Source organism: Harmonia axyridis, chromosome 1, assembly GCF_914767665.1.
Source record: "Harmonia axyridis chromosome 1, icHarAxyr1.1, whole genome shotgun sequence".
Taxonomy (NCBI): Eukaryota; Metazoa; Arthropoda; class Insecta; order Coleoptera; family Coccinellidae; genus Harmonia; species Harmonia axyridis.
Genome location: NC_059501.1, coordinates 34,205,134 through 34,221,408, shown reverse-complemented (window position 1 = coordinate 34,221,408; position 16,275 = coordinate 34,205,134). Strand labels below are relative to the sequence as shown.

The 16,275-nt window shown below is 32.6% G+C and overlaps 1 long non-coding RNA gene across 1 annotated transcript in view; it reads right to left on the bottom strand.

Annotated features, from left to right (window-relative positions):
* LOC123671490 overlaps positions 1 to 12,569 on the bottom strand; it is a 41,075-nt gene extending 28,506 nt beyond the window's left edge. The window contains exons 1-2 of the long non-coding RNA XR_006746117.1: positions 12,435 to 12,569; positions 12,150 to 12,349 (exon numbers count right to left, since the gene is read on the bottom strand). This is a non-coding gene — a long non-coding RNA (uncharacterized LOC123671490). The remainder of the gene's footprint in view (positions 1 to 12,149; positions 12,350 to 12,434) is intronic.
* Between the last annotated feature and the right edge of the window lie 3,706 nt (positions 12,570 to 16,275).

Genomic DNA, 16,275 nt, shown 5'->3' with positions numbered 1-16,275 from the left:
TATTTATTTGTCGAATATCAATTAGAAGTATCTAGAGATGTTGGACCAATTCAAGTCTGAAAATTGAGATTAAAGCTTCAAATTATTAACTAATTTGTAAAGAAATACACAATATTTGATCAACAATTATATAGGGTGTATATATATTCGAAGTAGTAATTAGACATTTTGAAATCTGAAATTCTCATTTCTCTAGAAATGGCAATTCCTTTCTTCTTTGAAAAATTTGGGAAAAATGCATAATCAAAATGTGAGAGTTATTATCAGTCAATAGAAATACTACCTGAAAAAGAAACTGCATTCAATGTTTATTTTCAGTTTTGACAAATATTGAATTTACATAATCATTCGATAAGATCTATGAAAAGACCTACAGTGAAATTTTTTTTTTAGGAATATTCAGTATAGCTATAATAAACTAAAAAGGGGCAGAATGAATAGATCTACCTTTCAAAAACCCATGGCTAATGTTGCCTTACAAGCAATCGTAAAAATATCAGTAACATCTTTGAGAAATCAGGTTATAAGAAGTCCCTCATTTCCGAGGTTCATCAATACTTTTTTCAGTTGAGCAACAAATTATTCTTCTATTTCATAATTTATTAAGAAATACAAGGAAGGACACCTTTTGAAATCTAAAAATTTGGTTAATAGTAGGTTATTTTCCATAATTTATAATATTGAAAGACCAATTGGACATTCCTGAAGAACTAAGGCGTTTTTAGAATCTGAAAATTGTATCGATGAATTTTGCATACTCTTCTGTTCCATATTTCTTGAAGGTATATGGACAAAAATGATTTTTGTGGGTTCTGGTGAATGATCAAAGGGATACAGGTAACAATTTCATTAATACCAGTCGAGATGTAGTTATCATAGATAAGAGATGATATAGAAATTTCACTAGATAATTCTGATTCAGTGGAGGACAGCTGAATTAAAGCTTAATCGTGATGGTTCGTTACGTTATAGAGCAAGCTTGTAGCTCTGGGTTTTACTCAGAAGTAAATTGAACAGGGAAATATATATAGTAAATGAAATTTTGACAGATATTAGTTGAAAAAGATCAACAATTGAGCATTGTATTTACATAAAATCAAAAAATAACTTGCTAACTGTTGTTGCATTGTACGTGGATGACTTTTTTGTTTTAACAAATGTTAATTCTGAATGAATATATCTGATAGAAAATTTGAGTGATAATTTCATCATAAAGAATTCAGGGAAAGCTAAAAATGTTTAGGGATGAATATCACTAGAAATTATGAAAAAGGTAGTATAGTAATTGTTTATATTCTTCAAGTATGTATTGCAATAATTCAGCATGTCTAATTGTAAACATATGAAAACTCCTTTGAAAACTTAATTGAAATTTGATTCAACAAAAGAGAGTTGTAGTGATGAACCATATAAGAAATTAATAGGTTTATTAACGTCTTTAGCAGTATTAACTAATCCTGATTAAGCATACTCTGTTAATCTCTTGAGTCAATTTAATAATTATCTCATTATTGAACACTGAAAAAGTGCAAAATTCATTTCAAGATGCAAGTATAAAGTATTTTATACCTACATTGAATTGCTGGAAAATTTATACCAATTTCGAAAGTAACTGCCATGTCAAAATTCTTCATATACTGAATGATCCTTCAAATTTTATTTCTGTTGTAACATTTTGACTAGTAATTAAAGTGAAAAATTTGAACTGATTTTATATATGTATATAGTATAGCTATAAATGAACAACCTGAAAAGAGACAGAATGAATAGACTTGCCTTTCGAATACCCATGGCTTATGTTACCTCATAAGCAAATTTAATATCTAGGTAGAACCTTTTTGAGAAATCAGGTTATAAGTTTGAGAGTCTCTTAATTTCCAAGGTTTCAGTTGAACGACAAATAATTTTATGATAATATAACAGGGTATATATGGTTGAAATTATTCGTATGAAAGATTTCACAACGATTTGATTTCTTCATTATAAATTCAACAGCACTGCACTCAAATTCTTCAAAAACTGATAGGTCACTTATATTTTTGCACTCTTCAGTCGTAAAAGTGTATATTTTAGATATTCCAAAAACACATGGAAATTTTTGAATGTCATCTGACTAACTTGGCTCTTTTTCCAGTAATAAAGCCAATTGTGAATTATCTATAAGGAGTTTTTCTATCTGTTTAATACATGATCAGATGAAGCTTCTGTTCTCTTTTGTAGTTCCATCTTCTGTCGCAATAGATTCAAATTCTCACGAAAGAGAATGTAGTTTTATAGTTTGTGGAAAATAAACGAAAAATTCCTGAAATAAAGTAACATTCATATCCAATTGAATGATACAAACACTTAAAACAAACCTGAATTGAGGAAAATGCATTCGATGATATCAATGTTCATTTCCAAATTTTGACAAATATCTATCGAATTTTCGATTCGCCGAAACCTTTGCATTTTATCTGTCGGCATTTATTCAAATATTGAACAATTTTGGAAACTGCAAACTTTTTCAAGAACTTTCATATATCGAAATGGAATATTTATTATTAACATGACACTGACAGCCAAATTGTCCACAGATACCACAGAAATATGGGACTTGAAATGTCAAAATGATCCGAAACACCCCGTATACTCGAAAACCGCGGGGAGAATCGAAGGTTTGGGATTTTTCCCGGGATCTCCAGACGATTTTGAGGGGGGTCTTATTCTTGTCATTTTTGCTCTAGATGGTCCCGTTTGGGCTGTGATTTTACGTTTAAAGTTTGACGTATATGTGCAAGCGGTTTTATATATACTTAGATAAGGCATATAAAATAAGTGAGCATTCTTAGAGACATTACCCTGGACCCTTGTGACATCAGAATAATTAACTTTAATACTAAAAATCATACGGCCATGCCACGGGCGTAGCCAGGTTTCGGGGGGGGGGGGGGGATGGTTGGTGTAAGACAAAGGCGTTTACAGTTAGGATAATGGGAGGAATAAGAATTTTTTCCATAGAAATAAATGAGTGTTCTTATTGTGCCTGCATGTACATGATATAGCAAAAATATCAAACGCGTTCTCTGTATATGCCACTGGTTCAGGAGAATAATGCTTATAAAAGGGCTTGACATAACCATAATCATATTTATTATAAAATATATATTTAACCATATAAAAAAACATAAAAGAACAAGTACATTTGATTTTATTTACATATTATAAAAAAAGTCTTCTGTTTTTCTTTTTAAATATATCAACTTCATGAGAGCCAACCCATTCAGTCTATTTTCACTAGTTTTATTTCTCAAGTATGTTTTGAGAACAAAAGCAAATTAAATTTAGTTTATTTATTTACATCGATTCATATGAATATATTTAGGAAATAAATACCGTCGTTGTATTTACTTATACAACAGGGTACTCAAATTCAAAATGTGTAGAAAGTTTATATACAAAAAACCGGCAAAAAATGAAAATTTTTACCTTTTTTGCATTTTTTGCAATGTTTTACCATGAACTTTGGTGACAAACCTCAGATTCGAATTCTGTACCCCAGAAACGAAGAAAATTACGAAGTTTTGGTGCTGAACGTCAGATTCGGATTCAGCACCTAAAAAAAATACATATGAAGAAGAAATCAAAACTACCGCATAACTTCCCTTGGTGGGCACATGTGAGCACAAATTGTCTGGATTACGTGGGGGTAATTAAATTCAGATTTCAGATTACGAATGAATTAAACTGAGAGTGATAATTTCATTCTTTCTTACAAATTCCATTAAAAAAATATTTTCGAGATTTTGAAAAAAACAATTTGTTTCAAAGTGAACGATCTGAAATTACTAAGTACTTCAGATTCAGATAATTCAACATACTGAATTAGATCGAATAAAATTCGTTAAATTGTAAAGTCCCCAATGCATGTTTAGAATTGATAGAAAATATCATTTTCAAACACCCGTTAGTAAACGGGTGTTTTTTTTCGAGGTGTATAACTTTAAGTTGGCATTACTGTTCAAGATGGAAACCGATTTAACAGCTGTCAAGTGATTTATTCTCAGTTTGGTTTGGCAATTCATCATGAATAGACTCACGCCTGAACAATGCTTGCAAATAGTGCAATTTTATTTCGAAAATAATGGTTCTGTGCGGAATACGTATCGTGCACTACATCCATTTTATTTTGTTTAGCGATGAAGCGCACTTCTGGTTGAATGGCTACGTCAACAAACAAAACTGCCGCATTTGGAGTGAAGCTAATCCTCAAGTGTATGTCGAAACACCGTTACATCCAGAAAAACTGACTGTTTGGTGCGCTTTATGGGCTGGTGGAATCATTTGTCCGTACTTCTTCAAAAACGATGATGGCCAGAACGTTACAGTCAATGGTGATCGGTATAGAGCCATGATTACTAACTTTTTCATTCCTGAATTGCCAACCATGATGTCCAGGAGCTGTGGTTCCAACAAGACGGCGCAACATGTCACACAGCTCGAGCCGCAATCGATTTATTGAAAGACACGTTTGGTGACAGCCTAATATCACGTTTTGGACCTGTGAATTGGCCTCCAAGATCTTGTGATTTAACACCGCTAGACTACTTTCTTTGGGGTTATGTAAAGTCATTGGTCTATGCGGATGAGCCAGAAAACCCTTGACCATTTGGAAGACAACATTCGCTGTGTTATTGCCGATATACGGCCACAAATGTTGGAAAAAGTCATCAAAAATTGGACGTCCAGATTGGACTACATCCGAGCCAGCCGTGGCCGTCATATGCCAGAAATCATATTTAAAATGTAATGCCACAAGATTATCTGGTAGATAAATGAAAATCATGTCAATCGAATAATCCATCGTTGTTTAATTGCACTTTAAGGTTCTATAGCTCTAAAAAAAACACCCTTTATCTACTTACGAATATATATTCCTGTTAACTTCATGTTTCGTTTCAATAAATTTTGGCATCTTAAACATTTCGGTGGCGGTTTGAACCCCAAAACCCCCCCTGGCTACGCCCGTGGGTTATGCTCCTCCTTGACATTGAAAAAGCGTTCGACAAAGTTTCTATATAGGGGCTGACCTATAAATTAATCAACTTAAAATTCCCAAAATTTATAATTAAAACCAGCAACTCTTATCTTAGTAATCGAAATTTTATATTTCGCGTAGGAAACGAAACATCCGCGCCCAATAATATAAAAACAGGAATTGTACAGGGATCAGTCCTTGGTGCAGATTATTCAATATCTACGTCCAAGATATCCCGAAACATGACAAAACAAAAATCGCCCACTTCGCAGATGACACGGCCATATATGCCCACTCATCTAGCGCTGAAGACACCAATCGCGAGCTGAAAAACCATCTCGATTTGTATTGAAGTCTATATAGAGGGAGTTTGAAAAAGATGCAGCAATATTAAAGGGGGTGATTGCCCAGGTCATTTCAAACAAAAAAGTTTCTATAAACATAGGTCCGCAAAAACCTCGTTACCACTCTACAGCATGTTTAAGTTTAATTAAAAAAACAGTAAGAATCAGATTTTTCCATGATGAAATTTTAGGCGGGTTAATTGATATGGGACACATAATTTTAAATACAACACGATGCTTCAGTCGTACCAGTGGCGCGCGTATTGTCACGTCACAGGCTATTTTTCACGAAAAAACAGGACGCCGCTGATATCTCTAAAAATGGAAATATGTTTCAATTCTTTTTTCAATTGTGAAGAAAAAAGCTACTCCAGTGGAAAACGTAGAAGTCTTGAGAAGTCGAAAAATTGCTGGGTTCAACTCAATTAGAAACGATCCTGGTGTTTTTGAGAGAGTTTGCCATTCAATGAGAAGATTAAATTATTGCATTCGAGCTCGAAATGGTCAATTTGAACAGTTTTTGTGATTTTTGGTTGGTAAAATTGTTGGTTTGCGAATTATTTGTTTTTACCCTCGAATAAAACCCTTGTTCTTTAAAAATCTTTTTCTGTAACAAATGGACTAATTAATAATATTCGATATGCAGATACCACAGTGGCCATTGCCGATATCTAAGAAGATCTTCACGTGCTATTCACGTGGATTCCTTGAATAGGTACGGACTCAAAATGAACATCGAGAAGATGAAATTTATGGATATCTCGAGAACTCTTCCAGTGCTCCTTGTGATCGAAGTTGACAACAAAGTAGTTGAACGCGTGTAAAGTTTTGATACCTCGGAACATGGATCTGCAAGGACCACGACCAGACACTGGAAATTAAAACTAGAATAGCCTTTGCTAGAACATCTTTCTTCAAGTTGAGGAATCTCCTCATTGACAGAAACCTAACAGTAATTACAAATAAGAATTGCAATTGTCAAGTGCTGTGTATTTCCCGTTTTTTTTTTGTACGGGAATAATGCGTGTACCTTGAGAAAAGATCACATCCAAAGAACCCTCAAATTCCATGGAATGATAGGGTGACCAACAGTGAAGTGCTGAACCGTATAAGGGGAACACCTCAATTAATCAACTATCAATAATTAATAGGAATAAATTTGTAGGGTGTCATTTTCAAATTTCCACTGCGGGAATATTTGGGGATTTTTATAATGATTTTCCACATTTTGTGGATTGATCATTAATTTTCTCTGAAGGAATATAAATATTTGAAATTTCAGGATCCGAGTCCTGTTTTAGTCGAAAAAGAGCATCGGAAACGACGATGAATCAACTCAAAATCGTATTGACCTAATTTTGCGGCCCATCTGGTCAATCTTCCAATAGGATTCTTCAAATTATTCAGATACATGTAAAAGGAAATAATGATCAGTTATCGGGTAGAATTGTGATAATTCAACCAAAGGACAAAATTTTTCTATAGCGAAATCAACGACGATATCATCCTAATCGATGATTATATGCACGACCTACAACAACTGGTCAATGAAATTGTACAACAGAGCAAATCAATGGGCCTAAACATCAAACAGAAAAAAAATTATGATTATTTCAAGAAACATAAGTAGATATGTTTGAAAACGCCGCCTTAACATTTAACGCAATACCCATAGAGAGGATGAACAAATTGAAATATCGGGAAATCTGGCTCTTTGTAGACTGGACATCGGACAAAGAAATAAATGCCGCATTGAACAAGCCCGATCGCCATTCTCGAAGTTTCGAAGGGTGCTTACTTGACCTGATTTTGACCTTAACCTATGATTGAGGTTCGTGAAGTACTAAGTTTGGTGTGTGCTTCTTTACGGCATGGAAAGCTGGACATTGAGGATGACTGCAATTAACAAGTTGGAAGCTTTCGAGATGTGGCTGCATCGCAGAATCCTCAAGGTACAAGCCAAAAACATCACTCACGTTTCGCGCATCTCCAATAATAGAGTTTGCATTTACCTCTCCGCAAAAGAGCTTGCCGAGGAAATTACAAACCAACACAAAACACTAATGATAAATAATACAGAAGTAGAGATAAGATTGTTAATGACGCCAGCCAAGCGAATAATTCTATCCAATGTTTGCCCGTCAATAACGCACGATATATTACTTACCGAAATTAAAAAAATTGGTTTCATAACTACGTCAAATATGAGTTCTCTAAAAGCAAGCCTTATCAGTGAAGAATTCGCTCACATCATGAGTTTTCGAAGACAGGTATACGTACAACCGAATGACAACTTACAACTACCACCATCAACAGTTATCAATCATGAGGATACTAGTTACAGAGTGTTTCCTACGTATGATTTACTGACATGCTTCGCATGTAAGGAGATAGGACATATCGCGAAGAACTGGACAAAAACCTCCTACGTAGATACCTCTCACACCATACCTACTGAAATCAATACATCAGACCCATGCACTTTAGAAATGATCATTGAAAAAACGAAAGAAAATGAAAATTTCTCTGGATTTCCTACGAATCAAGAACCGGAAAAAACACCAGCACCAACAATTAGCTCGCAAGAACAACCTGTAGACGATTTAGAAATAGAGCACGAAGTGATCAACAATAAGAAGCCACCTCCAACAATTTTGTAAACAGTTCGATCGATGCTCCATTAAACAACATCAGCAAAACCCCACCACCTAATATACACAAAAGGAAAAAGATCTCGGATACAATACAGCTGTATTGTAATACAGCTTACTTCTATATCAGAGCAATTCAGACCCCTCAAAGACTTAATTGAAAAATCACCCGAAGAATATGTCCTGAACTTTGAACAATTCAGTAATTAAATCCTCAAGATGTCTCAACACCGAGCTCAACACCTTCTGAATTCGATTCCGATAGTTCTACCTCAAGAAATTAAATAAATGTATAAGTTTTTACTCCAGTGGAACGCGAACGAAGTGAAAACACAGAAATGCCTCAAAGTTAAAAATTGAATTGTCTTTTTTTTATATTATATGGAACACTAACTTTGTAAATATATTGTAAAATTATTGCGCCAATGACCCTCAGTGGTCGAAGCACAAAAATGAATTAAAAAAAAAAGAATATGGATTCCTGTGTTTTTCATCAAATTCAGAAAAATTGCTATTATTATGCAGAAGGTCACATCGATAATAACAGACCTTCTGCCCGTTCAGTTTTTTTAACACAAAGGGAAGTTAAACTTAGTTACTTTTGGGGCGCTACAATCATAGCAAAGTCGTTTTCTTGGATTTCTAGTCTTGATAAGAATGATTAGGTTTATTACAACTGCAAACAATGTTTTTTTTATTATCATCTGGTTCAGAAGTAGGAGAAACAGCATCAATTCTGTTAGAATTTTTATCCCTATTTGAATTTCAAATGTCAATTTTTAGTTTAAAATTATTATCAGGAATTACGTATGTTAACTCCGGTTCCGAAAAAGAAGTTTGTTTGAAGGAATCAACGTTTTGATTTCTGCTTTTGATTGAGAAAGCAGACTCTAATTTTTCACACAATTTCATAAGAGAAGGAAAATAACAGATTTCAACCAAAGCTAATTGAGTAACACATTCAGGAAGTAAATTATATATTATTTTAACTGGTGTATGTTCGGATGATGGGCGAGAAAATCTGTTGAATGAAGTTTCCATAATTGCAACGAAAATCAGCATGGGTTCTCTTTTTCCTTGTTTCCTAGATTAGGTCCGAATTCGGGCGGTAAAAATGTTTTTTTTTCAACAAAATACAAGAGAGGGCCAATCTTTGACTATAGACCTAACAGTTCTATACCAAATAATATAGGCTTTATCAGTGAAAAAATTCATACCCGAACAATTCATCTTGTGAAACTCTTCTAGAAATTGAAAGTTAAGATACCCTTTCAAGAAATGGATGTAACAATTAGGTATTGCCATCATATTTAACATCCCATTTATATATTGGTATAACATTTACTGAAGTTGTTATAAGCGCAATTTGAAATATAGGCACTATTTTCATTACCTAATATTTATACACTCACTTCTAAAGACAAAGCCGCAGCCAAATATTCATTTATAAAATTCCGTTCTACCTAATTGGTATCATTGATAGGCATCCTATTGATACGAGACGAAATATGAACATGATGAGATTTTTTTCTTTTGAAAATCATTCTCCGTTCCTTCAAAATCTTCAACCAGTAGTTTGATTGATGTTAATGTTTTATATATATATATATATATATACTTGTTTTATTGCGAAATTATATTCGGGATCTTGTAAATTTGAATTTTGTGCTAATTTTTTTTTCGCCAAAAGTATTGATAATATCTCACGTTTTTCATCTTGTACTAGAGATGTTGCATCACCTCTTTTGCTCAATTTATAATTCAGTTCCTCAAGAAGTAAGGGTACAAGCTTGAATTGATCATCCATCATAAAAGATGTAAACAGGAGATATAAAATTATATAACTAATATTCTAACACAAACGAAGCTACCACTGTGTTTCGATAAACAACATATGTGCTTCACAAATCATAAATCAATGTTCCAATTTACAGATTCGCATTGAGAGATGTCAAATATGCATAGAAATTATAAAGATTATTTTTTTCACATGTCAAAATCTGACATTTTGGTGGTTTCGACTAATAGCAATGCATTATTCCAGCCAATCATTCGGGATTATACTGATAATACTACCTCCTCATCGATAATACCTTGTTTACATTGGAACGTTAAACTTTTACTTTGAATTCGTCACTAATTCGGCAAATCAACATAAGCGCTACGCCACCTGGTGACAATCAGAGTAACTGAAAATATTGACATACTTCTTGCATTCTGCTTAGTGTTTGTGTGATATTCTACAAATATTTATATTTTTAAATCATTTTAATGGTTATGAGTCGCTCAAATCGCTATTGTTCAGTTCCTCAGTGTTCTTCCTGGGAAAAAAAAGTTCAAATATTAATTTCCATGCTTTCCCTCAAATTGGTGATAAATATCGAGTTTCGGAGGAAAGAAGAACCTGAATGTTCTAGTAGTAGATCTGAAAGATTGAGACAAAGAAGTATCAACAAAGAAAAACTTGTTGCTGAAGAATGATCTTGTGAAAAAATCAAACTTGCTGTACAAACTACGAAGTTGCACAAGGTCTTATTGCTTTTCTAGGGTCAGCCTGATTGAAAGGGTCTGAAACTTTCAAGGATTTTGAAGTGCAAGTGAATATACTCCTAAAGAGTCTTCTTTGTGTTTCAACATTTCCAGATTTTCCTGAAATACAGAAAACATGCCAAAATATTTTGGAGTAATAACATTATTAAAAATTATCAAATACAGCATTTCTCAATTAGTATGCAGCAAATGGACAAGTTGTTCATAAATTGATTTTTCAAAAAAATTATTTATAATATTCAATAAAAAAATCAAACTGAATTTTTCTTTCTGAAATCTTCCAAACTAAGGTACCTTTACTCAATATTGGGAAAATTCTTCAGATATATTTGGACATATACTATGAAATTCTATATATTGTCATTTCAGGGCATACTGATGATACTTCTCTATCACATTTTATGAAATTATTCAATTGAATTTTCATTAGTCCAGCCATAATATGAAATGGATAAATAGGTTACGATATGATTAGTTTTAAGTAGCATAGTTATATAAATTTATTTTTAAAAACATCTTATGTAAATTGAGTTATCTCTTAATGAATAAAAAATGGACATGTGACTTTCTGTAGTATTCCGAAAAATATTCAATATATTAGCATTTGTAATACTTTGTTGGGATTGTAATACTAATAATTGAAGGGTGAATTGGAATGTTCAATTCGGACAATGTCAATATTTATAGTTCTACGTTTGCCCACCTTGGCGCTGCATTTTTATTTTCAAATGCCTATTGACAGCTTAAAGTGCATCATTGAAAAATTAACACAAACCGATGCAGTTCCATCACCCTAAAGAATATTAAGCATTTAAATTGCTGAAAAAATAATCTTCTCAAATACAACTCGTTTTCATCACTCAAACTGATTTATTTGAGGCAGGAACATTCAAACAAGCCGAATATAGATAAAATCACGAGTCCGTTAGGACGAGTGGTTTCATCAATCGGTTTGTTTTCCTGTTTTTGCCAAATAAACAAGTTTTCGTGGAAAAGAAAAAATTATCGATAATATTTGAGGCACTCGTGGTATTACCTTTGATAACGTGAATAAATTCACAGGGAGTTGTTATTGCAGAAAAAACTCGCCATATAGTATATAGTAGATAATTTCTATGTTGGATATGTACGAGTGTTATCAATTAAATTTACGTCTAGAAATAGGTAAATGAAAACCATGAATACGAAAATATTCAAATTGAAGAAATCTGAATCGAATAAAAATTTAGAATATTTATCAATACTTATGATCTAAAAATTTTTACAATATACCAATATTCCTCACACAAGATATTAATTTTGGATTAAAGAAAAAAAATTAACCAAAATAAATCAAATGAGCCTAACCAGTTTACGATTAATAGAAAATAATACCATAGATATCTGAAAAATGGTAGTAAATATCAAGTGTGAGAAGCTATAACTTATTAACAAGTTTATGTACACTGCCTTTTTTTATTCATAAAAGGCAAAAATTACAAAAGGATGATGTGAAATTCTAGAAAGTTTTCTACTACCCAATCCTTAAAATATGTTTACATCTAAATTCAAGTATTCACAGAATTATCAACAGTGCTGATGGCATACCTAAATCTCGTCCAATGAAAGGTTATAAAGTTTGAATCAGATCTGACCTTTTTCTGAGTCCTTTCAAAATTTCGAAGAATATAGATATCTGATGAAGTTTGCTCCAAATCAGTTGAAGAAATCAATCATCTGGATTGTTTGGAAGTATTCAGACTCAACTTATGACAAACGTTGACAAAATGTCGGGTCAGCCAAAGTTCCTATTCAATACAGATATACAAATGAATCAATTAAAGAGAAATAATTCTAAGAATTCAACATTCGAAAGAAAAATTAATAACTTACCCCTTATTTCAGAGGAGGAAATTAAACGAAACAAGATAAGCAGGTATACAATATCTCAAATATTTCAATTTGAAGGTATTTATGTGGGTATGAAAATCGCAAGATATAGGTAGCACATATGCCGTAAATCTAATCAGAAGGAATGAAAAATCTCATCTTGATCATTTCGTCATGAATTCCCAAAATTTGACGCAGACGCGGTGATTTAAAATTCGACTTGTCGTTCTTGTAACACTTTTGAATGTTAGAAGACACCAGGAATTGCTTGAATAATGAAAAAGGACAGAACCTGAGATTTCTTCATAAATTCAAAACTAATTGCAATAAAAAAACTGTTTTTGTTTCATATTTATAGCAATAGTAATAAATAAGTTGTAAGAACTTTTCATATTCCAATTTTCTGTTAGAGCTTGAAAATAGTAGACCTTTTAAGGTTGCGGTTTCCAGAAAATGAATTCTTTTAAAAATCGAGTGAGAAAACTTGCCAATTATTTGTTTCTAGCTCAAAAGAATTCTGACTTCTATAAAACGAATTTGGGACACCCGATACAATGGAATATTCGTTCATTTTTTCCAATAATAAACAATTGTTCGAGGAAAAAAAATTATGTGGGGTTATAAAATCAGTTCTTGGAATTATTCCAAAGGTTTATATCATGAAATAATAAACACAATCTCGAAATTGGCGTGCTTTCCTGGCATATGGGGAATCCCTCCGATTTGCTAGTGTGTTAATTTTGAATCAGTGTCGAACAGGAAATTCCAGATCAGATTATGTGCCTTAAAAATATTAATGAAGATAAACCAGCGTTAAAACATTCATGAACATTTTTTGAATATACCTACATTATGGAAACTATAACATTTTTTCTGTGAAAAACAAATCCTTTATTTCGGTATAACGATATCATTTTATAATCTCGTACTCATTCTGCTTTTCTACACTTTCAATGCAATACAATTAATTCATCGACATATAAAATATACAGGGTGATTCAAAATTCAGTATCAAGATTTCAGGGGTGTATTTTTCAGGTTTAAATGAGCCTTTTTTTATAAATATGAGCCCGCAAACGCTTCGCAGAGTTTTAATGTTTCAAGATTTTTAAGATTTTTCTTCGTAGCTCTTTCAGTTTTTGAGATATCAAGATGAAAGTTGAAATATAGGTTAAGTTTCAGGATTAACATCATCCAAGTGATTGTAAATTTTTTGTAGTACGCCGATGGTGAATTCAAATTAATGAATTAATTCTTTATTTTGTTCATTAATTTTTATCGTTATCCAGAAAAAGGTAAAATCATCTTATGTTGTTCGCTACACTTAAGTGAAATTTTGTATTTGGCTTGTGATCTGAATTACGAATTTCCTTAAAAAAAAAGATACTTAACGAACCTATATTTCAAATTTAGTCTTAATTTGGCAAAAACTGTAAGAGCTTTGAAAAAACAAAACTAAAAAAAAATTGAATCTTTAACAGTCTGCAGTTCGATAACGAAGCGTTTGCGGTCACATGTTAATGAAAAAAAGTGTTATTTTGGTCTGAAAAATACGCCTCTGAAATCTTTATAATGAATTTGTAATCATCCTGGATAATTCTTAATTTCAAAATAAATCTCAAGGAGTTAAACTCAAAATTATTACATTATGTTATCGAAACTCAGAGTAGGCTGCCCCTCTTTGTCTGCATACGGACCAAGTGCCTCACGACATTGCATATTAATAGTAAGTAAAGCTTAAATCTAAAACGTAGAACAACCCTTCACCAACCCTCTGTGTAACGATGCTTGTTGAATCTACTGGATACTACCAACTGTGTGTCATATAATGTTAGATATGAGATGTTATTATTTTTGTTGATTATTTAATGAGGAGCCCTGATTATAAGGGCCTCCTCAAATTTGGTATGAACATTCTGCTGATTATTTTAAACATAGAATATTTTTTAGAGATTCTGCTTGAAATTTCATCAATCACAATCAACATAAAATATAGCGCAGAGCTTGAAATTGTTACGATATAACTACACGCATAATTTCAACTAGGTTTCATCTATTTTCATTGTAATATTAATATTCTGATTCCACACTTAGAGGTCGAGCACTTGGGATGTCTCGTCAGAACCAGCAAAGATTTTTCAACTCAGAATTTAAATTCAAACTCTACAAAATTATAGTGGTTCAGAAACTTCTGACACCAGACCATCAAAAAAGTCTTCGGTTTTTTAGACATCGCATATTGGAGATAATGGAGAGTGATTTTCATGATAAAGCACGAGGATCATTTTCACCTCGACGGCTACGTTAATAAGCTGAATTGTCGGCACTGGGCTGACCGTTATCCCAGTGAATTACTCCAGCAACCTCTCCACAGTGAGAGGTGTGGGGTTTCCAAGTTGGGAATCATTGTGGAATGGCCCTCTTGCTAGCCGGATAAAACGGTGTGTGATTTCTTTTAATTGCGTCATTTAAAAGTTTATACCGATAAATCAAGCACCCACACTGAAAGAAATATTGTTCGTAATATCAATGAATGCCGTTCATCGATCTTACGTAGGTTGATACAAGGTACTTTTCATTATGCCAACGAACAAATTCGTTTAAGTTGAAATTCATGTTACGTACAGTTTCGTTGTCCCAATGAACAGGCATTCGTTGACGGTTTTAGTGCTAACTCGGCTTTTGGATTAACAGTTCATTATAGGAATGTACACAGTACCTCAACTCAATGAAAGATATTCATCCCCCCAATGAACTTGATACGTTGGCTCAATGAATTTGTTCAACATAGCCGACCACCTGCTAACAGATCACGTGACTCACGTAAATAAAAGAATAACCGATCCGAATTGGAAATGTTTGGTGGTTTGATTACAAATATCAATTTACTGCTTTACACTGAGAGAAATCCATCTTTTTTTTTATAGAGCAATTATTTGAAGGATATTTATTCACAACTATTACAGCAAATTTATATTTGATATATTTATTCAATAATAGGTAAATCATGCATTGAAAAAAGTTTATTAATAGGGAATAAATATTTGCTTACAAAGTATTTATGTAATAGCATAACTAATTTATATGAACTTACATAACATAAATTCATTGTCAACAAATTTCCAACCGGTTGTTAACAAACATTTGCTATATATGAATAAACTCTTACTTCAGTAGATAATATATAGGCAGAGACCCATGTAGCCGCCCTAACAGAAACTTATTCTGCAGAATGCTAAAAATTAATATAGGATAATCGGGGTTCAGCGCCTGCTCAATAAACAATCGGAACCCTTTCAGCTTTGCGATTTTGTACTAAACATAAGAGCGGGGTGAGGAGGGGGGGGTGGATGTTGGTTTGGTGAATTTGTTTTCAACGATTTAGTGTGCAAATGTGAAAAACTCTACACTTTTTCATTAAAAGTATTTCAGGAAGGGAAAAATATATTTTAAGTGTAATGCAATAAACAATAAATGTGCTCAAAAGAATTCTAATGAGTAGATGATAAAATATATTAATTGAATTCAGGTTTCAGATCCTTCTGCTGAGTTTCGACTATGTATAACGCTCGAATATTTCGTTTTTTTCTTTGATATAATTGAATTAAACAACCAGATGATGCGAATGAACAATCATTTCACATTTGAATAGATCTTACAGATATTCATACGATGCAAAGATGTTTAAGATAAGTGAATTTAATTAAAAAAATCATAAGTGAAATTTGTTTGAATCGAAAAAAAATTATTTAATTAGTATCCACATTTCTCAGAAAAAGTAGATAATGCCGCCCTCCATTATTGCGACATTCTGATTAGAAAATTGAAATGAAAATAATCCAGA